The 7,628-nt window shown below is 53.2% G+C and overlaps 1 long non-coding RNA gene across 1 annotated transcript; it reads right to left on the bottom strand.

Moving 5' to 3' along the window:
* Positions 1–1,581: 1,581 nt before the first annotated feature.
* On the bottom strand, positions 1,582–5,906 carry LOC111097282. Its single transcript, XR_005364157.1, has 2 exons — positions 5,488–5,906; positions 1,582–2,205 (listed from the first exon to the last, which is right to left on the bottom strand). It is a non-coding gene; the product is annotated as an uncharacterized LOC111097282 (long non-coding RNA).
* Between the last annotated feature and the right edge of the window lie 1,722 nt (positions 5,907–7,628).

A 7,628-nucleotide genomic window follows, 5' to 3' on the forward strand; every position in this document is an offset into this window, starting at 1 on the left:
CAGTTAATATTAGCAGATGGATTGGTAGGATATAGACCAGAAGAGAGACTAATTAAAAAGCTATTCAAATAATTCAAGCTGTTTATCCATGAGTGAGGGCTATGAAATAGACTGTCTGAATCTAGATTCTGGCTTTACTTCCTACAAGCTATAGGCTTGTGTAGAAATTAACTTCCTTCGCTGCCCTCCCTTTTTTGGCCTGTACATCAGAAGCATGAAAAGCAACCATTTTTCAGGTGTGTTGTGTTGTTTTTTTTTTTTTTTTTTTTAAAGATTGTATTTACTTATGCATGAGAGACATATATAGAGAGGCAGAGACATAGGCAGAGGGAGAAGCAGGCTCCCCACGTGGGAGCCTCATGTGAGACTAGATCCTGGGACTGCAGGATCACACCCTAAGCTGAAGGCAGACGCTCAACCACTGAGCCACCCAGTGTCCCTTGAAGATTATTTTTAAGCGGAGGTCTGGTGAACTGACAGCATGCTTTCTAACTACCTCCCACTCCCATTCCCAATTGTCCCCAGAGACTCAAATGTCCTTCCTTCTACAGAGCCATCATCTTCTTCCCCGACCTCATCTCCTGGCCCCAAATCCTCCTTTAAAACATCAGCCTCCTGAAGAACAAAGCAGATTACGTTCCGTTCCTACACACTCTTTCCCCTCCCCTTCTGCATTGCCCACTTCACATACAGTGTGAGAAAACAGAATGTAATCAGAGGAGTAATTCTGTATGCCCCCCACCTTGTAATTCCTGAACAACTCTGTTAACATCTTTCCACAGCAGAGTGGATAGAAAGGTGGTATGTTGTACCAATGCCACCATTTCCCAAACACAGATCTTGACTTTAATTCCTAGTTGCTATTTTAACTTAGATTTACCCCCACTTATTAAAAGAGTAATTAAAAAGAAATTATCTTTGGGAATAAAAAGTAAACAATACCTTTGCCAGGCTCAACTCAAGCAACTGATTTTAGTTGTGAGAGATACAATTCTTAATGAGCTAGACTGTACACACAAAATAAATCCAACAAAGCCCATATTCCCCCAGACCATCTTGGCACTAGCCAGTCTACACCTCAGTAAGGGATTCAATCACAGACAAGGGTTATCCCCCCCCTCTGTGGATAATCTGACATAATACTGTGATACTGCAGGTCTGCAGTTCGGGCATTCTGAAGACGTAATGGAGTACTAATTTTCAAGACACAGGAAAACAGAGAGGGTCTTTAAAGAAAATGCAGGGCAGCCCCGGTGGCGCAGCGGTTTAGCGCCGCCTGCAGCCCAGGGCGTGATCCTGGAGACCCTGGATCGAGTCCCATGTCGGGCTCTCTGCATGGAGCCTGCTTCTCCCTCTGCCTGTGTCTCTGCCTCTCATTCTCTCTCTGTGTCTCTATGAATAAATAAAATCATTAAAAAAATAAATAAATAAAAAAATAAATAAAAAGCAGAGCTGTTTAGTGTTGGTATTCTAGAAGGTCACAGGGGATCTTGTGGATTCATACAAACAGATGTTGGTCACAGAAAATGCTATAACCTTGTAATGATGACAAGCTCGTATACTTGCGCACTCTCATTCTCGTACTTCTGCACAAAAATTTTTTTAATAAGGAAGTGAAGCGGGAACTGAGCCACTACAGCTGGATCTCTGGAAGACAGGTTCCAGATGAGTCTTTGGGTCCTGGGTGCTGTGACCCAGTGGCCCAGTGATCTTGTGCGTCTTCAGGCAGGTTGCTCTCCAACAGGAGAGGAGTGCTGTGACAAAGAGGCAAATAAGGAAAGGGAGACCACAGGACAGACAACTCACTACTCCTACTTCCTAGAGCAAATATTTATGTACATTGGCCTGGAAGAGACATATTTTAGAAGCTATATCCTTACCCATTCTTACTCATTACTCTATCTTAGAAAACCAAAGTCCCATTGCACAGCTGGAACTCAAAGAGCCACATGGAATATTAAGAGTTCAAAACAGCAGTGAGCTCTGCTTTCCCAAGGCCATTCCTTCTGCTGTGGTTGCAGCCAGGAGGGCTCAGGAGGGTGCGAACAACTATCTGTGCTTCAGCAGTGATGTTTTATGGCTGGGTGCCCAGATTGTCTAGCTCTGCACACAGCTCTATAGCCTTTGGAGGGCTACAGGGAAAGAATGCATTCTTAACAAACAGCTCTCCATCCCTGCAACAGCTTCTTCATTCTCTGAAAGCACCTGTGGCCAAGAAAAGAATTCATTTTTAGTAAAACTCTAAAAATGGCACAAAGGGTATGAATTTTCACCATGTTTTTAATATGTAAAACCTCATCACATCCCAATTGCAGAATTAGCGAATACGTATTTTACTTTTCATTAAGTAAGTTCTAGTTCAAACGCATACTCTGCACAATAGGAAACGTACAGGATTATTTTAAGCAAGTTATTCAAACAAGTTCACTGGGCAAGGATTATACATTTCTTGGTTTCAACATCACACATACAATCTCTACACAAGGTTATAGCTATTTCTGACAAGTAACCTTTGTATTTTTAAGTAATTATATTCTTGAAAAATTGTGTGTAAGCCGAATGTCTATAATTGAGAACATCTTTATTGCACTAAAATTTAAAGAAAGCTTACTGTATATTATTTTGCAAAGTAAAGAATGCTCTCCTCATGACCGCACCATTATTTAAAAGCTAATTTGTAAAAATTGGGGATCCCTGGGTGGCTCAGCGGTTTAGCACCTGCCTTCAGCCTGGGGTGTGATCCTGGGGTCCCAGGATGGAGTCCCACGTCAGGCTCCCTGCATGGGGCCTGCTTCTCCCTCTGCCTGTGTCTCTGCCTCTGTGTGTGTGTGTGTGTGTGTGTGTGTGTGTCTCATGAATGAATAAATAAAAATCTGTTAAAAAATAATAATTTGTAAAAAATTTAGATGTTCACGATTAGACTGACTTAAAGCAAGAAGATCTATAAAATCTGTCTGACAAAAAGGCCAGTTCTCATTTAATATTCTGCTCTCTCTACTTAAGTCTATGACATCTTCAAACAAAATTAAGATGCCAACTGTCTTAATTAAGCAAATAAAATCCACTCATCATACAAAATAGACTGCAGCACCAATACTCCTTCAAAAGATTTCCTTACAGCTCATTGAAAACACCAGAAAACCCTCTGAAATAAAGCTGGGGTGAAAGGTAAAAACCCATTTGTCTCAAAATCACCACTAAGAAAGCCAGAACAATTTCAAAGAAACCAAAAACAAAACACACAGAAACAAAGTTGCCTGGCTCTTCCCCCACTTACTTAGACTTTCCAGGCCCCATCTGCTGAAGGCTCTACCTCCTGCTCCCTCAACACATCCCTCTCCTGCTTCCAAGACCTTTTATAAATCTGTCCCTCCTCACCTCTCCGTTTCTCATGTTCCCCCACCTCTGACCCTGGGACTTTAGTTGCTCTGGCTAGATAATCTTCGTTTGCTGCATCCACAAATCTTATGTTGTTCTGAGAATGGGAAACAGCCTCAGAGATGACAACTGATTTTCTTCCTTATAAAATCTTCTCTGATAGTAACCTTTGCACAATAAAGCCTGACTGAGTGCTAACAGAGTGGCCTACAACATACGCATGCAATCTCGTGGATCTAATTCTTACTGGGGAAAGCCAAAAAGACATTGAAATAGTCTTTAAAATGGCTCTTAAGCCTTAAAATGTTAAGTTGTTAGGGAAGTTATACGATGCCAAAGACATTCTATATACTCAAATCAAATAATGGATAAATTTCCAGTAGTACTTTTTTTTTTTTTTTTTTTTTAATTTAAGATTAGCATCACTTTGAGTGGAGCAAGAGTAAGTTTACACTCAGGCCCTCCTCGCTCTCACTTGGAGCTGGGGCAGTCATGCAGACACTCCGTCTGCAGCCAGTACTGTAGGAATTCTATCTTCCATTTCTTTCCAACTGAAAGCTCTCTTCACTAGGGAAAAAGGCTGCCCCCTCCAGCCCTGACCTCCTCCTCCCCATCTTGGTTTTGGAAGTGAGCCAGATGACAGCATTTGGAAAAGCACAAATTTATCTCAGTAAAGCCGGCTATTTAACAAAAAGGTGGTGGTGGTGAGAAATACTGTAATTTTAGAGTATATTCCTCCCATGACTTACTTCTGTTTTGATCCCTGTGGATCCAATGAAACAGTACACCCCACTTTCCTCATAATCAGCCCTCTAATGCAACTATTTGTTCCAAAACTCCCAAGCCAACTAAGTATAAACATAAACCTGCTACAAAATAATCTTTGTGGAAGTGTTAGAGCATATGCCACTTGAAAAAGAACAACAATAAACATTGTAAGAAGGAAATCCAAAAGTCAGCATTTCCATGTACACTAGGTTACTACTAGAATATTTAAATGCCAGAATCCAAAATGAAACACTGAGGATTCACCCTTATGACAGACTCGCTGTCCACCTTATTTAATAGCTTAAGAGTAAAACGGAGGTACCGGTCAATAAGGTCTTTGGTTCGGACAAGAAACAGCGGAGACTTAGTCTTTCAAAACTAGATCCTTGGGGCACCTGGGTGGCTCAGTCGGTTGAGTGTCTGCCTTCAACCCAGGTCATGATCTCAGGGTGCTGGGATCAAGCCCCACATTGGGCTCCCTGCTCAGTGGGGAGCCTGCTTCTCCCTCTCCTTCCGCCCCTCCACCCCACTCGTGCGTGTATGCTCACACTCTCTCTACCCCTCAAATAAATAAAATCTAAAAAAAAAAAAAAAAAAAAAAAAAAAGGCAAAACAACAACAACAACAAGATCCTCATAATAAAATCAAGTCTGGGGCGCCTGGATGGGTCAGTGGTTGAGCAGCTGCCTTCTGCTCAGGTCACGATCCCGGGGTCCTGGGATTGAGTCCCACATCAGGCTCCCCCCCTGTAGGAAGCCTGCTTCTCCCTCTGCCTGTGTCTCTGCCTCATTCTCTGTGTCTCTCACGAATCCACTCTCCTGCTTAAGAAGTGCTAGTTTGAAGAAATCGCTCTGCATCACCCTAAGTCAAATTTCGCTCAACCAATACTATTATTACTATTACCATTTTTCTGAGCTATCAATTTCTCATGACCCAACGTGTGACAGGAAAACACATTCTGAGAACCTCTCTTCCTATGAAAAGGCAAATATTAAAAACTTTCTGTAGAAAAAGCAAACTTTCACGATAAGCAAGTAAAGCAGCGGCTACAGCTATTAAGACCATCACTCGCATCTGTAAACACCGACAATAAAATCAACTTGGTTAATGCTAGTTGGGCTAGTCGTTTGTAAAACCTCGTTTACCATCATCTCCCCCCAACAATGCATCCTAGGGGTGCCGCAATGGGAGGTGTTCTAAGCCCTTCACCGCCTCCGGGCTTCGGGAATAACGCAAATCTCCTCAAGGTGCCCTCAGCCAACCAAGTCCATCCGGCCCAGGGGCTAAATTTCAGCGTCTGCTCTTTCTCACAGTACGGGAGTCCGCAGTGTAGGCACACACCTGTCAGCACCCCTGCACGTTTCCAACTGACCGTCACCGTGTGCTGAGATCGCTCCAGCCACGTTCCCAGGGTCTCCGCTCCCCTCGTCGTTAATTCTAACCGCGAGGGAGTCAGTCGCGCGCAACCATCCCTCGGCGGCTCCGCTCCGCTCGGGCTCGCAGCGGCGCGCACCCGGTGGCCCTCCCGGCCTGACCACGACGCCGACCGCGGCCGGGCCCCTCGGGAACACAATGCGGGGGGACCAGCCCGGCGCCCCCGGCTCGCGGCTCCTTCCAGGCGGAGGCTCCGGCCGGACGCCCGCGGAGCACCATTTTGAGTTCACAATCTGCAGCTCGTGCCTCGACGCCACCGAGCAGACAACCCAAATGGAGGCTTAACGTGACGAGAGGCTGAGCGGTTCGAGGCGACGCCGCTCGCTCTGCCCGGGGCCGCGGACGCCGCCGGGGGACCTGCGGCCGCCCCCCCGCCCCGCGCCGCCCCGGCCCTGCAGCGCCGGCGGGCTTCCCAGAGCCCCGGGGAGCCGGCGGGGGAGCCCCGCGGCCGCACCTGCCCAGCCTCCACGGCCACGCGCCGACCGATTCAATGTCATCCGCGGGGCGAGGGTGCACGCGAGGCGTCGCTCCGGCAGGGGCGGCCCCGCGGCCCCCGCGGCCCCCGCGGCCCCTCAGCCCGCGCGCGCGGCAGGCCGGCGGCTGCCTCCTCCGTCCCCCTCCCCCCGGCCGCGGCTCGGGGGCCTCCGCCCGGCGCGCCCCGGGGATGCGAGACCCACGGGCGCCCGCTCGCGGGGGGAGGGGGGGCGCGCGGCTCCGACGGCCGCGGGGCTCGGACGGGCGCTCGCGCTCCGGGCCCGGCCGAACAAAGGCGGCGCGGCCCGCCCGGCCACCGCGGCGGCTCCGAGGCCCGGCCGGCGCTCACCTGGGCTCCGTCCCCGGCGGCGGCGGCGGCGGCGGCGGCGGCGGCGGCGGCGGCTCCTCGGCGGGGCTCCGGCGGCGCGGGCCTGGCGGCCACAGCGACCACGACGGCGACGGCGACGGCGACGCGGGCGGCCGCCCCGGGGCCTGCGGGCTGCTCGGGCGGCAGGGGCCCCCTCAGCGCCGGCGCCGCGGGCTCAGGTCCCGGCGCGGGCGGCGGCGGCGGCGGCGGCGGCGGCGGCGGCGCGGGCGGGTGGGCGGCGGCGCGTCCCGGCAGGTCCAGGTCCGGCCCCGGCGACGCCGCGACGCGTCCTCCTCCTCGCGCCCGCGAGCGGGACGGCGGCTCCGGCGCGGCCCGGGGTCCGAGGCGGCGGCGGCGGCGGCGATGTGCGCTGGGCGCTCGGCCGGCTCCGCTCCCTCCGCCCGCGGCTCGGGCGGGCCCGCGGCGGCGGCGGCAGGAGCGCGGCGGGCGCGGGGGCGGCCCTGTCAGGCGCGGCGGGGGCGGCCCGGGCGGCGCTCAGGGCTGCGGGGCGGCGGGGCTGGCGGCGGCGGCTGCGGCTCCCGGGGCCGTCGCGCTGAGGTGCGGAGCTGCCACCGCGGCCATCTTGTTGCTCTAACTGACAAGAACCCCCCTCCCCCCGCTCCAGCCAGACGGGGCGCTCGCGCCCCCTTCCCCGCCCCGCGTTGGCCTCCAACAGGAAGTCGTCCCGGCCCCTGCCACGTGACTCCGCCGCATCTGCATACCGGAGGGCGAGCCGGCCAATCGGCGCTCTGCATCCGAGCTCCGCCCCCGCGCGCCCCTCCCCGGCCCATTGGTTCGTCCCGGGCAGGCCACGCCCCGTCCTTCCCCCTTAATACCCGCTCGCGTTGTGGTTCCGCAGACTGCGCGGGGAGCGCGCCGGGGTGCGAGCGGCGGGTGCGCGCGCTCCCCCGGCCCGGGCGCGTGCAGGTCTCGGGGCTCGCGCTCCGTCCGCGGTGTACCGAGGCTCGGGCGACCTCCTTCCCGGTCCGTGGGCGCTGCAGCTCGGTGGAAGCGCGCTGGGCCGCGGGGCGCAACGTTCGCCCCGTTCGCTCCGCCCGCGCCCTGCGGCGCCTGGGCCCGGGTTCGCGCGGCGTTTTGGCCCCGCGACGCCAGCCCTCCGTGCAGCCCCGACCGGCGCCCGCCCCGACGCGCGTCCAGCCCGTGCGGTGCACACGCCCTGCACCTCCCCACCGTGCACACACTCGCA

Source organism: Canis lupus, chromosome 9 (genome assembly GCF_011100685.1).
Source record: "Canis lupus familiaris isolate Mischka breed German Shepherd chromosome 9, alternate assembly UU_Cfam_GSD_1.0, whole genome shotgun sequence".
Lineage (NCBI taxonomy): Eukaryota > Metazoa > Chordata > Mammalia > Carnivora > Canidae > Canis > Canis lupus.